The following is an 18,813-nucleotide window of genomic DNA, read 5'->3' on the forward strand; positions in this document are numbered from 1 at the left end:
AGGTCAAAGTGAAAAAAAGACAAAACCCAATACAATACTTTTTCTACTCAAAGGCCTCAAAAAACCAAGGTGAAAAACACATCAAGAACTAAGAATCTCTCAACAGGTCATCTGAAGGTTCAAGTGGTATATCTACATCTGACTAGCCCGGAGCACAAATACAGCTACCTACTGAAGAAACTGTCTCCAAAACCTAAAGGCAGTTACCGATGTTTGTTGGTCAAAGGGTTCCCATTTATTGGGATTACAAAAGATGGCTACTGGTGCCCCTCTTGCAAAAAAGCTTAAGAAGGAAAACTTCCCAATGCTATAATTGGTAAAAGTAGATCAGCAAAGCCAGTGCTGACAAACGACGCAATAAGGCTGCAAAACACCAGGTCTCTGGAGTTTATCAAAATGCAGAAAGCCTTATAAGCCCACTTTCAAAGCCAGTTTTAGAAGTACTTAATGAGGCTGTTAAGAATGCTGGAGAACAAACACGGCTGTGGCATCCTACTTTCTATTTAAGCAAGAGATACCACACACTACAAACTGGAGGCCAATGTTAAGTGCATTGTCACTTGTTCAGAACCACTGTTCAACTTCAGGATGAACAAGACCAGCAAGTGCTCACTATCCTTCTGCAAGACAGTCAACTGACTGGCTAGATGCATGTGGTACAACAGTGAAAGACTCAGTTGAAAAAGCAAGAACTCTCACCACATTCAAAAAATGTGCATACATGGCTGATGAATGCACCAATGCAAATGGGCATCAAGTACTAAGTAATTGTGTACATTATCTTAATGTCATTGGTAGGCCAGTAGATTCATTTCTAGACGACACATCAGCTGCATCTGTGACAACCCACATCTTAGAAGAGTTAAATGCTTGTCAATTGGACCCCAAACAGATGGCTGCTTGTGCATTTGATGGAGCTGCAAACTTCTCTGCAAGACATGGAGTACAAGCTTTTCCTCAGAGAAAAGTGTAACCCTAATCTCTCCTATACACACTGCAGAAGCCATCTACTCCAACTAGCGCGAGTATGAGCTGCAGAATCTTCAAGACATTTGAAAGCTATAAATTTAATGTCTTCATTATTTTTCCCCAGAAAGAGTCCAAAAAGACTGAGTATCTTGGAAGATAAAGATACACTGGGACTGAAGTTCAAATTAGTCCAACCTGGAAAAACTGCTGGCTCTCATGAGCGATCCTTGGCTGTTGTCTTAAAATTATTCCAGCTGTTATTACTGGCTTTGGAAAGCATGTACCAAGATGGGATGGATCTTGATAGTGAGGCTGGTGGATTACATTTGCTACTACGTTCAGAGAAGACTATTGCCATTCTCTCTCTTGTGAGAGTCTACTTTTGAAACCACTTGGGTTGTTAAACAATGCAATCCAGGCATCTGCTACAACAGTAGATTTGTCCAGCAATAGAAGCTACATTTGGATCAATCAGAGATTGATCCATTGAAAAAGTACTGGAAGAAGCAAAGACTTCAGTCCAGAAGTTGACTAATGAAGGCATTTATATTGACTCCTTAAGAGAAGACAAGTGTTTAAGACAACTGAAGAAGTACACAGACTTGATTCTTTAAAATCAACAACAGCGACTTCTAGATTCTACTCAACCTCTACATAAGTTTTACAGATGCCTGTCCTGTAAAACACCAACAGTTGAGTGGAGTGAGGCACTACCAGTAATGGGGCTGCCATGTGATTAGAACAGAATAGAGAATTTGAACACAGAGTGGAATATCATATGACGAATGAATGAAGATTTGACTTCAACTTTTCTCATCACTAGTGGCTTGACCCGATCTTTGTATTCTGTTTCCTGGGATGAAAGAAGTAGGAATTCATCTCTTGCTACTCCCAGTCACAGCTCCAGTTGAGCATTCTTTTTCATCATTGAATAGAAATTGTGTTCTGAAAGAAGTTGCCTTTGCTGATCATGTGAATGAACGAATGAGCATATCAACTGAAAGAATGGAAATACCGGATACACGAGAAGCCACCAAAGATGAACACACTGCATTCAAGAAGTTCATTAACAGAGTTGTGTAAAGTTATAACAAGAAACCAAGAAGGATGTAGATGTAGTGCTTCATAGAAGGCTTGAGTAGCCAACTTTAATTTGTGTTGATTTTAAAATGTGAATTAAATCTAATAAAATGGTCATGAAACATTTCATTTTTGACTATGGTGCCATACAGCCCACCTTCACCCTCAGTCTCACCCCTCATCGGCCCTGACACCCCCCCCCCACCCCTAATTTCAATTCCTGAGGAAGCCACTGAGCAGAATACATTGTAACTCAATCCTTGCTAAATCTTATAACTAAAACAATTCACATTGGGGCTTCAGGCCCTGGACATTTCTCAAATCTGTGTCATAGACACACTAGAAAGTCCTGTCTTTTACCAACTCAACTTTATAATAGGTCCTACAGTTATCATATGGGAAACAGGATCCCAGTCTCAGATAGTCTCTTTTGTTATTCAAAAAGGGTGGCTGGTAGAATGAAAATCAAAGTTTACCTCAGTTCTTTTAGTACAAGAATAAAATCCTGCTCCTACACCCTATTAACTATAAAGAGGTCTGAGCCTCAAATGATAAGCAATAGAGTCAGTTAATTGTATACACTATTAAGGCCTTAACTTCCCCAACATTGTTGAATCCACAATATTGCTGCCTGGACAGTTTTGAGTGGGAGCCCTTGGTGGCCACTCAAAATTGTGGCAAAGCAAAGAGGACTTTATTACCACAAATATGGTGCAATTTTACTTCCCCCCCCTCCCCCAATTTTTCATTGCTTCTCTACAATTCAGAGAATTTTTTTGACAGTTGCCCACAAGTACAGCCTTGTGTACAATAAAAGTGCATTGAGTGAGGTCTTTTATAAAAGCCAGAGATAGACATTTCTAAATATCAATGTATTAGTACTATGAGGAATTATGGATAATCATAGATATGCTTTATACTATTCACCTGCAGCCATTTTTCTGTTGCCAGTCTTAGATTTATGTAAGCCCCACCTGTTCCCCCACAGGTGGGGGCTTGCTTCCAATTAGTGGATTTCTCTTAGCCTAGATCTCTCCCCTATTTGCTGCTTAATTGGGCCTGCCTGGCCTAAGTCAATCCTCTGAGGTCCTGTGTGGGGAGTAAACCCGACCACAGAGGCAAAAAGACATTGGAGTTATCCATATTTAGGGGACTCAAGGAGCCTGGTCTTAAAAAAAAAAAAAAAAAAAAGTCAGGCCATAGGGTCCTTCAAACAAGGAGGTTGAGGTCTCTGGGAAGTGAATGCAGTTGAGAAACCTGCTTCGGAGAAGCTTTTAAGTTGCTGAAGTTTGTCCTAGAAGCACACTTTTACTTTTGTTTGTCACCCTGTCTAGCTTTACTCCTCATACTTGGAGTCACTTAAACCTTTGACCTAGTCTTTAGTGCACTTATTTCATTTACTATAAAGCAATTCAGTGCTGTGATTACATTTAGAGTTATTGTTAACCACAAATAATAAGCTATTGCTACCATCTCTTTAAAGGAGCAGCAAGTTTAATTTTGGTGAGTGTTTCCAGAGAAGGCAGGCCACTGCAGGGAAAAATTTAAAAAACTTTTGGGGAACTGAGGAGTCGGGGTTTCTGTTGGTTAGTGGCAAGGCAAGGTTTGGACTGGCAGAGTCCTGAAGAGTTTCCTAACAGGACAAACAGGTACATCAGGGAGCTGTCACAACTTAGCAGTGGCAAAACTCAGATCATACCTCCACCTCCCCACCAATATCTCCTGTCGCTCTGGTGATCCATTCCAGATTTTAATACCTAGGGCATTTGAAGTACCATGCACTGTCCCCCTGGATGTGTGTCAAGTATTGCTACATCTTTGTGATTGTGAACTATGGGGCTGAAGCCACAGTATTGTAATACCCCAACCCCCTACTGGACTCCTTCAACTTTTCCCTCCTCCATCCAGGCCCCACACTGGTCCATCCCAAAATGGTCCCCAGGCTAGATAGATATCAAAATCATTGACTTATAAACTGACAAACCAGTATAATAGCTGAAGTTATGTCTCAAATATATTCATGAATAATAGTTGTGCTACTGTACCCATGCATTTCTTGGCCAGCAGAAAGGCAGCAATGGCCCCAAGCCACACAAAGGCTGCACTATTTTGAGTGCAAGAGCATTAAGATCTTACACTGGGTTTGCAGGGCAATTGTTTTGCTTGGCACATCAACATGACCCATGATTAAATAAGCATGGGAAAGGTGACCCAAACCCTTCTTAAAAGGTAGTCATTAGATAAGGGATGTGACAAAGGGCCAGAGCCAAGAGTGGGGGAAAAGGAGAGACCTACATTCCCGCAGTAGCCAGGCATCATTTCACCCAGCAGTTACCTGAGACCCAAGACCAAGAAGCTAGATTAGGGGGATTGTGGGTTGGCAGTATCCCTCCCCTTCCAGCTCAGTGGGAAGGGACACCACCTCACTATACCCCTGGGACACCACCCCTTACCAGAAATTAGGGGTCAGGTCCTTAGGTGGGACAGTGCAGTCCAACAGTCTTAAGGAGCCCAAACCCTTAAGTAGTCTAGTATTTGGCATCCTGACTCCATCAGACAAAGTTCAGAAGCCTGAGTTAAGGACTGCCACCCCAGGGTGGGGATAGCAGCAGGGCATGGGGGACCTAGGCCCACCCTACTCCACCAGGTCCCAGCCCAAGACCCCAACCTGGACAGTGTTCCATGACTGGGTCAGTAGGGAGCCAACCAAAACACACTGACCAGCATCCAGGCAGTCACAGACCTGAACTATACTCCGTTGTCCCTGGGCTACTTCCTACTCTCCCACCATAAAGTACCTGCAGCTCAGGGTCATCCTCCATCTTCTCAAGGTACACAGCAAGCAGCAATCCCAGCAGTTCTTCTCCTGGGTTAGTCTCATCCTCCAGCAGGGTACAATGCAGCTGCAGGATCTAGGAATATCCACTTCCTTTCCTGGCTCAAGTTGAGCTACATTAGTGGCTCCACCTTTTATACTTCCTGTCCCGCCCCCTTAGCTTCCTGCAGGAGGGGTGAGCCCAGCCTGGCGCCGCCCATCAGGAATCACAGAGTGGTCCCTCCCCTCCAGCTAGGGTGACCAAACAGCAAATGTGAAAAATCGGGACAGAGGGTGGGGGGTAATAGGAGCCTATATAAGAAAAAGACCCAGAAATCGGGACTGTCCCTATAAAATCGGGATGTCTGATCACCCTACTTCCAGCTCAGTGGGAGGCCACTCCATTTCAGTATGGGGGTCTGGGAACTGAACACAGGGCATTTAAAAGATTAGGTTCCAAAGGTGTGAAACAGAAAGAGACCTGAGCCCATATTTAAGCGTGGTCCTTGAGCTACAGACATGTAATGGATACCCAAATCATTTGTTTGGAGGCGAAGGAGCTTGATCACTATTTACAGGGAGGTCCTTCTACTTGGCACTTCTAGGGGGCTTAAACCCACTGAAACAAGTGTTTAAGACCTGAGCCCTCGTTACAGGGGAGTGGGGGCATGCATGCGGTGTATCTCCATCCATTCTCCAGGGCTTTTTCTTCCCATCTCTTTTCCTGCCATTTCTTTGGTGCTTCTGCGGTCTTGTCCATTTTGTCTTTAGAGTTGCTAGAAAGAGAACAAGAGAGAAAGATTAGGAGTGGGCTGAGTGGATATCATGATTACAAGGTCAATTTAGATTAATCTGACAAGCCTCTCCTGCCTCCTAGTCTTCCGTTCCCGTCTGTGTATCCCCGGGGAGCAAACTGGCTGGGGATGGGGGAGCTGCTGGGCTGGAGATCTGCTCCTGCCTCTGCTTTGGGAGTAGACACCCCCCAAGTCTCTGCAATACTTGCCCAGATGGGTTAACCTATTAACTGCGGGGGCCTGAGATCACTGCACACCTCTATTGTAGGGTTACCATATTTTAATTTTTAAAAAGGAGGACACTCCACGGGGCCCCGGCCCCGCCCCAACTCCGCCCCTTCCGCGCCCCCAACCCCGCCCCAACTCCACCCTCAGCCCCACCCCAACTCTGCCCGCTCCCCTGAGCGCCCGCGCCCCTGGCCCCAGCCCCGTCCGAGCACTGTGCCGACCCCGGTCCCGGTCCTGGCCCTGGGCCCCGGCCAAGTGCCCGCGCCCCTGGCCCGGTCCCCGGGGCGGCCCAGCACCGCGCCGGCCCCGCGCCCCCAGCCCCAGGTCCTGCCGAGCACCGCGCCGGCCCCCGGCCCCGCACCGCCACGCCCTACCTCCCTACTTTCCCGGACATGTCCGGCTTTTTGGGATTTCCCCCCGGACGGGGATTTGAGACCCAAAAAGCCGGACATGTCCGGGAAAATCCAGACGTATGGTAACCCTATCTATTGTTCCCCACCCACTCCTCTCTGCCTGGAGCTCTCTGTGCCCCACTTCTTCCACTCCTCATGCTGGGACCCCCACCCACCCTGGGGAGCCTCTCCTCTGGCTTGGAGTCAGTTCCCCTCCCCCCGACATCAGTGTGCTCTGATCCACTTCTCTGCCCTCCCCCACCCAGGGCTGGGAGCCAGTTCTCTCCATATCCCAGGCTGAGACCCCCACTCTTCCCAGCCCTATGCTCATTCCCCCAGTCCTCCGGCCCTCCCCTGGGACTGCACCCCTGTCCCCATGCTGGCCCCCGGCTACCTGTCATAGGTGCAGTGGGTCAGGACTCTGATCGTGGTGTTGGCACCGTCACCGATCAGCCAGAGGAAACCGGGTCTTGGCACATTCCGGATGGGCTGCAGACCCGCACCCTGATTCAGGTATCTCAGCACCATCATGTTCTGGGGGGACACAGAGAGACAGAAGCCTGGACGCATGGGTCCCATTCCCTACCACCCCCACTCCCAAGGTCTGGGAGCTGCAGAGCCCCTAAAGGAATCATCCCAGATGTCTGGGTCCCATCCTTTCCACCACCACCCGCCCCTTCCAGGAGCTACAGTGCCCCTGTGTAGCTGTCCTGGATTCTGAATCACATTCCCTCCCCATGGGGCTGGCAGCACTGTTGTCCCTCTCCCAGGAGAGCTGCCTCGGACACCTGAGTGGCTGGGTCTGTTTCCCTTGCTGCACCCCACAGCCCCACCCCTGGCCTAGCAGCACTGTGGTTCTGCTATTGCGGCGTCCTCCCTGATGCCTGGGTCCCATTCCATCCCTGTGGGGCCTGGGACTGGGGGAACATGGGGGAGGGGGAGATCGTAGAGATCATAGTGAAGAGGGCATGGGAGGGGTCACAAAGGGTGGAGGGGAAAGTGGCCATGGGGGATTAGAGAGGATGAGGGTCTTGGCGGAGTGGAGGAGAAAGAAGCTGAGGGGGTTATAGTGGTGGAGGGGGCACTGGGGGTTTGGAGGTACTAGGAGGAGAAGTAGTTAGGTGTGGGGGTCTGGGGAAGGGAGAAGGCACTGGGGCATTGCCGGATGGGGGAGCAGCAGAGGCACCAGGGGGCACTGAGGATGGCAGCAGGGAGGTCACCAGGGGTCCCACTTGTGCTGGATGCCTGGAATCTGGCAGCAAAGGGCCTTTTGGCAAAGTCCCCAGCTTCTCCGGCCTCCTCATACCCGAACTGGCACCACTTGGTGACCGACACCATGTCTGACCTTCTAGGAGAGCGCGGTCACAGCCAGCCCAGAGCATGATGGTCTGCACGAGTGTTAGCTCCAATCCGGCCCCAGGGCAGGCAGGCAGACTGGTTGGCTCGGGAGTGTGTGTGTGTGTGAGGGGGAGGGGGCGGGGGAAATGGGACACGGGGCCTTTCCTCTGTAGGGGACACCAGCTCCAATCCAGACCCCAAGCAGGGAGCTTGGCTGGCTCAAGGGGCGGGGAATGGGACACAGCACCCTGACACTGAGGGGTGCTTCGGGGGAAATTTACTGATACACAAAGATGATCTGCTCCTTGTAGGTCCTGTACCCAAGTCTCTGGCTCCCCAACTGGGCGTAGCGACAGCACAGGTTGTACCTGCCCAGGGAAAGAGCTGTGAATGTCACCTCATTCAGCCCCTGCCTTTCCCCACCCAAGCCAGGGATAGCACCCAGCTCCCCTGCTTTCTAGGCCACTAGACCAGGGGTTCTCAAACTGGGGGTCAGGACCCTTCAGGGGATCGCAAGTTTATTGCATGGGGGTTGCGAGCTGCCAGCCTCCACCCCAAACCCCGCTTCGCCTCCAGCACGTATAATGGTGTTAAATATATAAAAAAGTGTTTTTAACTTATAAGGAGGGTCGAACTCGGAGGCTTGCTAAGTGAAAGGGGTCACCGGGACAAAAGTTTGAGACCCACTGCACGAGACCCATCTCCCTGTGAGAACCTGGCTGGGCCTGGTACCCGGTCAGTTCCTTCGCTAGGGCCAGGACAGCCTCTCCTGTGGTGTCTCTGTCCGGCTGCACCATGGCAACGTCACAGAGCACCAGGCTGTGTAGAGACGCACGCTGAGCAGGGGGGCGTGGGCAGCCAGGTACCGCACTGGCTCCGGACAGAGCCCATGACAGACCCGCCCCTCTTCCTCCATCCCTGCAGAGCCAGGCTGGTCCCTAAAACTCCCCTGTGGAGCCAGGCCGCTTTCAGAACCATCCCCCAGCAAGTGCCTCAATCAGTGCTCTTATCACCCGCGCATTGGCCACTTGGCCTCTCCAAAGCAGCGCACATTGAAGGCCCAGACTTTGAAGGTGTCCTGGGCAATGTGCATCCTGAACAAGAACAGGAGCAGGGTGGGAGAGTGTTATAGGAGGGGGTGCCTCAGGCAAGCAGGAGAGGGCCTTGTGGGTCAGTGCCCAGGCTGGGGGGGGGGCAGCGATCTGACTTATTACTGAGTAGGTGGCTGGGACATAGGTCCTTTTGACTGGCAGATCCCAGGACATTAAGGGGAGAAAACAACCTGGGCTGTGCTAAATCCCCTCTTCTCCCCACACCCCATCCATGCTCTGGGAGTCCTGGCTTCTAGCGCCCAACTAGACCCCAATCCCCCCCACAGTGCTGGGAATAGAGCGCAGGCATCCTGGTTTACAGCTCCCGCCATGAGCTGCGGTGCATTCTCCAGCTCTGGCCAGGTTTAAATCAAGATGGGATGTTTTCCTAAGAGATCTGCTCTGGTTCCAGCAGGGATTAATTCAGGGCCTGGGTCAAGCAGGGGGCCAGATGACATGATCACAGGCTTTGAGATCTATGAGAACCTTGAGCTGTCAGCAGAGACCCAGGGCAGCTCATTGTAAGGGCTGACACCACAATCATCATCAGCTGTGGATGCCTTGGTAGGAGGAGAAGCCAGGCTGTCATCTCCAGGTGGACAGGGAGTTGCACCACCTGCAGCTGATCAGTGGGTAAAGCAGGGCCTGGAAGTTTACTTAAGGGCCGGCTCTAGGCCCGGCTCCCTCTTATGGGGAGGGCTATGACAGAGAAAGTGCTCCAGCTTGCAGCTAGTTTGGGCTTTTCCAGACCCTCCCCCCTCTGCTAGTTGGTGGGAACAGTCTTCTCATTTCCAGCCTCAGCTGAGCCCTGGTGAGTTTATCCCCCTTGGCCTTTGGGCCAGCATTGTCCTTTAGCTTCACTGGCTCTTCCCCTTCCCTGATGTACCTACAGGGAGTAACCACATCCCTTCTTTTTAGGCCAAACAAGCCAAACTCTTCCAGTCTCCTCTCGGAAGAGTCGTGGGCGGTTTCCCTGAGCATTGTAATTGTCCTGCTCTGTCTTAGTTAGGATTCCAGATGAGGCCTGCTCCACAGAATTGAAATATCTCAATAGCTCCTGGAAATACAAGGCCTGGTACATCAGCAGAGCATCACCTGACAATGCCAGCAAGAGGACTACCCTGTGGACTCTCAAGTCCCTAAAAGCAAGACCGGGAGGTGAGCAGAGATAGGGAGGGAGTGGGGGAGCGATATGGGCTTTGCTTGTTTTATCTGAATATCTGTGACTCTTGTGTGTGTTGAGGGTAAAAGTTATTGTGGTTAAACTCCTCTTGCTTTGCCTGCTGTGCAGTTCCCAAAGGGTTAAATTATAAACCAGAGTGCCCACAGGGCTCCCTGTATAAACAGCCCCCGCTCCCCACCCCAGATTTGGCTGCATCTCAGCACCAGGCAAGGGAGGTCCCTCACAGACCTGAGTGTGTGAAGAGCTTTTCTTTCCAGCTAAGCGGAAGGAGCAATTAAATGCCCCTTTGTGTAAAGATAGCTGTGAGCAATGGGGAGCCACCACCCGAGACATTGGGCTGCATGGCACAGCCGATCAGAAGCTCAGGGGTTCCAGGCCCCTGGAAGGAAGCAGAGAAACAGCTCCTTTGGGCAGGGGGCGGGCCGGAGAAGCAGGCTTGGGTTTCAGAGCAAGTAAAGCGCCTGGGTGGTTTGATTCCCTCGAGGAACAGGACTCTGTGTGTTCACCGTGAGTAACTCAGATTGCGCCAGATGGAAATAGTTCAGCACAGACTCAAGTAACAGCAAACCATGGGGTCAAAGGAGTTAGCGTAATGTTGCTGATCATGTGTACCTCATAATTCCCCTTCTGCCCCCTGGCGCTACCATAATGCTGCTGACAATGTGCTCTATAAAAAGGGGAAGCTGTTACTATAATGCTACTGATAATGTGTACTTCATACTGGGACACCTCCCAGGTGGTATGATAATGTCGGGGCATGCAAAAGGGGGGACAAGCAAAGGCACTCACCCTCCCCAATAGTTGTCGGGGACACTAAACTCCTCCAGCCCTGAGGCTGCAGTGGTGGGGAGAGCGAGCTCCTGCTGGAGCCGGGGCAGGGGGTGGGGAGGAAGAGAGGGAGGGAGGAGCAAGCCCCTGCCAGAGCAGCAGAGCGGGGGGGAAAAGGGAGCACAGTGCTCCCCACAAAAGGGGTCATAGTTAAATTTCTGCACGTCCCTGGATAATGTGCACTTTGTTCAGGGACAGGTGCTCCCATACAGGGGGTGCACCCCAGGCACTATAAAGAAGGTGAGCCCATAGGTGCTATTGTTGTGCTGCTGATAATGTGCACTTCCTAATGGCCCCCACCTTCAGGTGCTACTGTAATGTGCATGTCATAGGGTCTCCATCTTAGTTTGGAGACCCTATGTGCTACCATAATACTGCTAATAATGCCTATGCCATAAGTGGGCCCTGATTTTGGTCGGTGCCACTGTAGCCCACACAACAATGATCCCAAGCGGCCCAGCTGCGCTGCCTCCTGGCTATCCCCCCCCTTTCTTCTTTTTCTCATTGCTGCTCTCATATCAGTGCCCTATTGTTCCAGGGGAGGAGGAATCACATCACCAGAAGAGCACAGCCCACCTGGATGGAGTTACTAGAGCATAGGGTGACCAGATGTCCCAATATTTGCTTATTTATCCCGCGTCCTGACCTACCTTCGGTCGGGATGCGAATTGTCCCGATATTTTGCCTCCGCTCACAGGCGGAGCAGAGCCCGGAGGGGGCTCACGCCCCCCCCACCCCCGCCCTGACTCCGCCCCCTCCCCCCATTGGATCCCTCCCCAAATCCCCGCCCTCACCCCGCCTCTTCCTCAAGTACGCCGCATTCCTCCTCCTCCCCCATCCCTCCCAGGCTTGCGCTGATCAGTTGTATGGCGGCGCAAGCGCTGGAGGGAGGGGGGAGGTGGAGACAGAGCGGAGGCAAGCTGGTGGGGGGGGGCAGGGCGTGGAGCTCCAGCGATGGTTTTTTTTCCCCTCCCCCCCCGCTGGAGACGCGGAGACGGAGCGGAGGCATGCTGGGGGGGGGGGAGGGGAGGGGAGCGGGCCGTGGAGCTCCGGCTGCCATTTTTCCTCTTTTTTTTTTTTTTTTTTTTCCCCCTCCGTTCCCCGCGTCCCGATATTTCACCTGTGTGAGAGCGGAAAAGGTTAAAGGGTGCAGTGAGGGGTTGCTCCCTCAGAAAGTACAACAGCTGTTTGACTCTGGGCTGGATTCTGCTTTTGATTCCTGCTGTGTAACCCCACCGACTCCACTTCAGACCAGAGATCCCCCTACCCCGCCTCTCCCCATTGGATCATTCTGGTTTCATGGGTCTAATCGGTGCACCATTGACTACTGTATAGCCTGGTCTCTCCAGGAGCCATTCGGGGACCAGGGAGCTTTGCTGAATTCTCACAACACGTTTGTAACCCTGCTGGTATTTCCATACCTTTGGAGGCGTTTTTAATTCACAGAAATAATTCTGCATGAAGAGAGACACTGAGACCAGGGCATATCTCCTTCCCTTCAAAGCGGTATCAAATGCTAGAGGAGAGGACGGTCCTTATTTAAGGGCAATGGGGTGGGGAGGAGCAAAGACCCGGTTTACTTCAGCAGTGAATGTACCAACCATTTAAGGCCAATGTCCCAGGGTGGCCGGCTTCTTTAAGAGGTGCCAGGGTCTGATCTATTCATGATGAGCCTTTTAAAGAAGGAACCTGCCTATAATTAACAGCCTATGTGGCTGGTGGGCAGCGTCGATAAATAATAGTGTCAATTGCTTGGCTACGCTTTGGTTTGTTATGAAATATATAGAAGAGCTCAAATAACCAATATCAGTCAGGTTTATTGTGGAAAGTCAATAATGGCATAGTACAGAAAGAAAAGTTCAATAAGATACCGTGACAGAACACACCCCTGTATTCACATTTGACACACACTTGTAAAAATCTTTGTGCAAAATAGGCCTGCTTGAGGTACCACGTGACAAGTAAAACTTGCCGGTCAATAATATTACGGTAAAATGTACGTAGCGACATTATATGTAAAGTTCTGAACATAAGCTGAAATCAATACTATGTGTTTACTGGACATATCGGGGGAGTGGGCAAACCTGCTTCTCAAACACAAAAGACAAGTTCATACCCCAGGCAAGTGTCATCACCTATCAAGTGCAGGGCCGGATTAATGCAGGGGCTTTAGGGGCTGCAGCCCGGGGCCAAGGGGGCCCCCCGCAGGCCTGCCAGCTGGGTGCAGCCCACTGCTTCTTTTCATCCGGCCTGCGGTAAGTCTCCGCGCCGTGGGCCGGACACCAGTCTCCGAGCCTCGGTGCCCCCATTCAGGCCTGGAGCTGCGAGTGCCGGCTCGCCAATGTGCCCTTGCGGCATTCAGGGAATCTCTGTGCGCTGCCCTCAGCGCTGGCTCCGCAGCTCCCATTGGCTGGGTACCCCAGGAGCTGCCCGAGGTAAGCGTCTCCCGGCTGGAGCCTGCACCCCAATCCCCTGCCCCAGCCCTGGGCCCACTCCCCCACTCCAAACCCTCAAAAATCTAATAGCCCCGGGCCCACAGGAGAGTTAATCCGGCCCTGATCAAGTGGTCATTCTTTGGCAAGGAAGCAGGGCAGGAACACACAGATCTGATCTTGACAAATGACAGTATGAAACCTTTCCCCCACCAAACTCTGTCTCTCCTTGCTCTCAGCTGGAAAGAGCTTTTAACCAGGGGTCACGCCCAGGAACATGGTTTCCAAAGGGTGACTGAGCTATAAAAGAGGGGCAGAAACATCCCCAAGTTATCTCTTCTTGTCCATCTCTCTTTCACCTAAGCAGACAAAAGAAAACAGCCACTGGACCTCAGGAGCAGATCCTGCCCTGTAATTTGGTCAGCAATGCTACTGAAAATCTGCGGTAAGAATTTCACCTTGAACCATGTCTAGGTTAAGTTGAGAACTAAGAAGCGTTTTATGATTGTCTTGTAACCATTTCTGACTATAACTTGTACTTTTAAAAAAAATCTCTTTGTAGTTAAATAAGCCTGTTTTGTTCTTTAATCACAATTCATCCAGCACCTTGAATCGTGTGGGGAACTCCGTTTAAGGTGTTGTAGCTTGATGCCCTCACAAAGGCAACGGATCGAATATATCTGGACAGTGCGGAACAGACCGGGAGCGCGTCGGGATCACTGCGCTCGTAGCAATTGAGGCTGCCAGAAGCCAGAGCGTGGCTGGTGTTTTCTTTCTGACTCGCCGGACCGTGGCTGTGGCGATACACGGATGTTCAGGGAGTGACCCGCAAATCGTTTGGCTGTTTGTCAGTGGCCCTGCTTGGGAGCCACGGCAGCAAGGCATTGTGAGGCACCCCACGTTGCAGGGGAGATTGTGTATTTCTAGGGTAATTGTACAAGTTATAAAACTCTTCATGTCACTAAAATCCAGCTCATCAGTTGGTTACAATTCTTCGACTTGTTACTCCTGGGGGAATTCTGCACCCCTGTGTGCGCACAGAATTTATGTTCCTCGCAAATTTCTTTGCTTCCCCACAGAAAAATGACTTTTTGATAAGGAAGCCGCAAGAGCGATCGTGCAGCCTTCCCAGCAGTACTTTTTGGTGTTCAGGGCAGCCGGCAGAGAGGTAAATCATTGTGGGCCAGGGGGCAGAACTGGGGAAGACCTGCCTGGTAGCTCGTACCATGTGCCAGGCTCAGCTGCTAGTCCCATCTGGGCTGGGGAGGATGGGACTTTCTCTTCCCCTGCACGGCATCCGGAGTCGTGTCAGACCCACTCCCAGATTTCTCCCCCAGCTGTAGGAAGTGCCGTGTGCACATCCCACCAGCCCCGCACTTCCTGCACCCATCGCTCTTCAGCTCCAGGGAGAGGGATCGCTGTAGAGGGAGCTGCTCCCCCTGTGCCCAACCCCAGGCCCCCTCATACCCAGACCCTCCTGCCAAGCCTCACCTCCTGCACTCAGAACCCCTTGATGAGCCCTACTTACCCAGCATCTGGACCCCTCCACTGATTTCTCCCCACACCCAGACCCCCACTTCTGCTGAGCCCCAACCACTTTCACCTGGACACACCGCCCCCTCAGAGTCTCCCATTACTGTTGCACCCAGAACCCTCCAACAAGTCCCTGTGCATCCAGGTGCCCCCCCCCACAGCTGGATCCCCCACTGAGCCGCCTGCACCCAGATTGCCCCACCCAGAACCCTCTCAACCCACACCTGGATCCCCCCCACACTAAGTCCCTCTAGACTTGGACCCTGCCTTGCTGAGCCTGCCTGCCCACAGCTGATGCACCTGGCAAGGAGGGGCAGGGCTCTGGGCTGTTTCTGGGCCAGGCTCTGTCCTTGCGCTGTGTCCAGGTTGGGTGCAGCCTCACCGCTGAGTCCCGGGGGGAACCGCACAGTGATCTCCCACCTCTACGAAGCCAGTGGACCCTCTACATTTATTTGACAAATGAATTTTGCAGATTTTTAAAATACCGTGTACAGAATTTTTATTCTTTTGGTGCAGAATGTCCTCAGGAGTAACTTGTTCTATACCTTTCATTCTCCTTGTTTTGGATACTGGTATTCCAGGTACTGACCCCAGAAGGTACCTTTGTAATTTGTACAGGGGCAAAATAGAAATGTATTTGGATTTTTGACAAGTGACCTATCTGCTTATGTCACAGGCCGAGCGGTACTATCGCAACATGTAGATTACCTCCTTTGCGTTGCCTGGGTGTTCAGTTTGGCCTGCCTTCCGGTTACAATGCAGAGCAATCCCAGGGCCGCCGCAATTCACCTCCTGGGACCAGCGGGTTACTTGTTTGATGGGTTACCGAAGGACTCAGTGGCTAGTCACAAATTCTCACGTTGACTCTCTGCCACCGGTCTGGTGGCCGTGACACAAGAAGATGTTAATGGCAACTGGCAAGGGTGGAATACAGAAACCTCCTGAGTTTGCTATGAACATTCTGGTTCTCCCAAAACATTTGAGGGGAGGTGTTACCTGAAGGCTGGGGACACACTAGTCATTAATATTGCGGTCCAATGTTGTACAGCTACTATGTAAGGAGTTTGTGTGTGTGTATATATACTGGAAAATGTGTTTAAACTCTGTAAGGCGTATATGTCTGTTTAGATGTAAATGTAGCGTTGTAAAATAACAGAAGGCATGCCTGTTTACATACAAAGTCTATGTAATGAAGAGATGTGAACTCTACAGAAAAAGAGCAGGCAGGCGAAAACAAGCCCCGGGGGATTATCCTGCCTCAGAGTAAAGACAATGAATGTTGGAGGGTATATACAGAAGGCCCCCCCTTCATCCTGCACCTAGCAAGCGAACGGACGGCGTGGGTTGCAGGCCGCCTCAGGTGAAAACCCTGCAGCAGACTGTCGGTGACAGAAACATCTACAGCGAGGAGGTTAACCTGCTCGTTTGTGTCTAGAAAGCGTGATATGATTTTGGCTGTTTAGATAATGACTTGTTTCTGACATTCCTATTCAACTCTGTTCTTGGTTAATTTTATTCTCATTTTCTGTAATCTCAGCCCCTGTGGTTAAGCCAAGTGTCAGTCCTGAGTTGAATCTTACAAGCCTGTAGTATGTACTGTTTATTTGGGGATGTGTTCAGTGGCATAGGCTGGGCACTGGAGTGGGTGTGGGTACCTAGCTTGGGAGAGCAACTCGCGAGCCTAAGAGTGGGGGTGATAATGAGGTGCCGGTCCCTGGAGGAGCCCTGCTCTTGATGTGTAATAAAACACCCTCCCCCTTGTCCAATGTGCAACCCGCACCTGGCGCTGTCCCCGTCTCCACCTCGGGGTGTCCCATCAAGGTGAAGGGCGATGGCTGGGTTCTCCTTCCCACTGCTCTTTGTACAAGTTCAGTGGTTGGGGGTAATAAAACAAGGGGGCAGGGGCCTGGTTATTGCTCACCTAAGGCCTCTGCCGGTGTCTGCTTTTGTCTGTGTCCACGCAGCGCGTGGCTCAGTGACCGGGTTCCCGACCGGGGGCAGCACGGCCCAGGTGGGGGTACGCGACGCCCAGCAATCGGCCCCCACCCCCGGCGCATGCGCATTTGGGAACCGCGTCCCATTGGGCGACTCCCCGGCCAATGGGGAGGCGCCGGCGGGGTACAAATCCGGAAGCGGCTCCCGCGCGGGAGAGCGGCGGCTGCTCCAGCATCCAGAGCAAGGAAGGAGCCGGAGCGGCGTCAGCGGCGCGTGTCCCGCCGGGCCTCCGTAGAGTTCCCGGGCCCAGCGCCGCACTACAGGACCCGGGCATTGGATGAAGGGAAGATCATCAACCTCTCTTCCCCCCCCCTCCCCCCAAAGGGACTGCTTTCATTCTATGCAGTTCTCTTTTATAGGCCTAGTCTAGCCTTTCTAATCTAAATCAAGGAGTTTTAACAAACAGTCCATGGGAGCAGAGGGGGAAACCCATAAGCTGCTAGGAAATAGGGGGTGGTGGTGGTAGATTCATTAGGAACTGGGGGACAGAGGATAAAGAGTAGAACACCTCAACACTGTGGCATTTAATTTAAGATTAAGGTGCTTTCCCCCCCTTTCGATTCATGTGGATTCATTGTCTTGTCCTCACTCCACCAGGTTTCCAGGAAGCATCTGAGAATAGCTGGATCTACTCTGGCAGCAGAAGTACCATTCACTTGTATGGCTTTTGGCACCACATGTCTATTGCCCCATTTGTCTTTTCATTCTGTACACTCTGTTCATTTTGGAGTGAATGCATTCACTAAAGCATCTAAATTGCCAGATGCAAAGGCATAACAAAAGGGACTAAGAGTTAACCATCCAAATATCAAGTTTAAACTCCTCATAATCCCACACTCACACAAAACCAGAACCCAATCAGGTAAATTATGGTGCACATTTTGCGCCAGCATAAAGGCACTTTCTAACTGCTTATGCTAGACACTGGCAAACAACAACAGGTGAATTGCTGATTGTCTCTAAACAGCTTTTGACAAGGTTACCTCTTTGCTTAATATGTGAAACGTACCTAAGCGCTGTCATTCTCAGTGATTTTCTATATGTCTATAATGAGACCTTCTAAAAATGTTAAAATATATAGCAGTTCTGATCCCATCCAGTAGAGGGCAGCAGTGCACAAGCCAGCCAATTAAAGTATGGCAAGTAAGCACCCTTTTTATTTGGGGATGGGCCTTGGGTCCTTTATCTTTTATTGTAACTCAGCCTGGAAACCAACCTCAGAGTCAGAGCAGGTAGAATTCTAACTTCCGGAGCAATCAATGCTGCTAGGGGCCCCACATGCTAATTTCCTTCTCACAGCAATATGTGAATTCCAGCAGGGCTGTGGGAGTGGAGCAGCCTGAGTTCTTCACTTAACCAGGCCCTGGACTGATAGGGCAGCTTCAAGCACAGGGTTTCATGATTGAATAACCCCAGTTCCCTCAGCCTCTCCTCATAAATCAGGTGCCCCAACCCCCTAATTACTTTTGGTGGTGTAAGTCACATGGGGTATGGTTAACGGGCTTCAGGGCCCCTGCAGGTATACCAAAGTTCATATACAAGCATCAGTTCTGCTGCTTTCATGCCTCTTGGGGAAGGACATGTCCTGATATTATCAGGACATGTCGTCACCCTCCTCATAGGGTTAAAAAAAAAAAAACAAGGTTGTTGTGACTGATCCTTACTCTTGCAGAGAATTCCCGTAACACAGGAACTGCCAGACTGGATCAGGTCCATCTATTCCTGTAACCTGGCCAGCCCCAGACGCTTCAGGGGAAGATGCAAGAATACTCTGGCAGCTCTGCAGGCAGCCGAGACTAGAGCGCGTAAACACCACGGCAGCGCAAAACATATGCAAGGAAGCTGATAGCTCAGCTGGAAAGCATCTCCAAGCAGGCGAGGCACGGCATGTTCCCCGCCTGCTTGGCTCAGATGCATATACCTTTCTGCTCTCTTCTGCACCCACCCTAGCAACGGCCCTTCAGTGAAAGGACTTGCATGAGCTTTTTCCCGACCAGCCCTTCTGAATCACAACTGGAGGCTGTAATGTTTGGCCTTGGTTCCAGGCATTATTGCACATGCAACAGATTTTACTTAAGCACCGAATTTTTTGTTTGTACAACACCTAACACAACGGGGCCTGGTCCGTGACTGGG

The 18,813-nt window shown here is 51.0% G+C and overlaps 1 long non-coding RNA gene across 7 annotated transcripts in view; it reads left to right on the plus strand.

Annotated features, from left to right (window-relative positions):
- LOC135981540 (uncharacterized) overlaps positions 1-16,653 on the plus strand; it is a 54,792-nt gene extending 38,139 nt beyond the window's left edge. The window contains exons 1-5 of one of the 7 annotated variants that reach the window (XR_010598607.1): positions 9,331-9,518; positions 9,713-9,865; positions 13,518-13,595; positions 13,754-14,318; positions 15,360-16,653. This is a non-coding gene — a long non-coding RNA (uncharacterized LOC135981540). Of the gene's footprint in view, positions 1-9,324; positions 9,519-9,625; positions 9,866-13,514; positions 13,596-13,753 lie in introns of those variants that run through there. The other 6 variants (XR_010598602.1, XR_010598603.1, XR_010598604.1 and 3 more) reach the window with 6 other exon arrangements.
- Positions 16,654-18,813: the final 2,160 nt, after the last annotated feature.

Source organism: Chrysemys picta, chromosome 2, assembly GCF_011386835.1.
Source record: "Chrysemys picta bellii isolate R12L10 chromosome 2, ASM1138683v2, whole genome shotgun sequence".
NCBI classification, from domain to species: domain Eukaryota; kingdom Metazoa; phylum Chordata; order Testudines; family Emydidae; genus Chrysemys; species Chrysemys picta.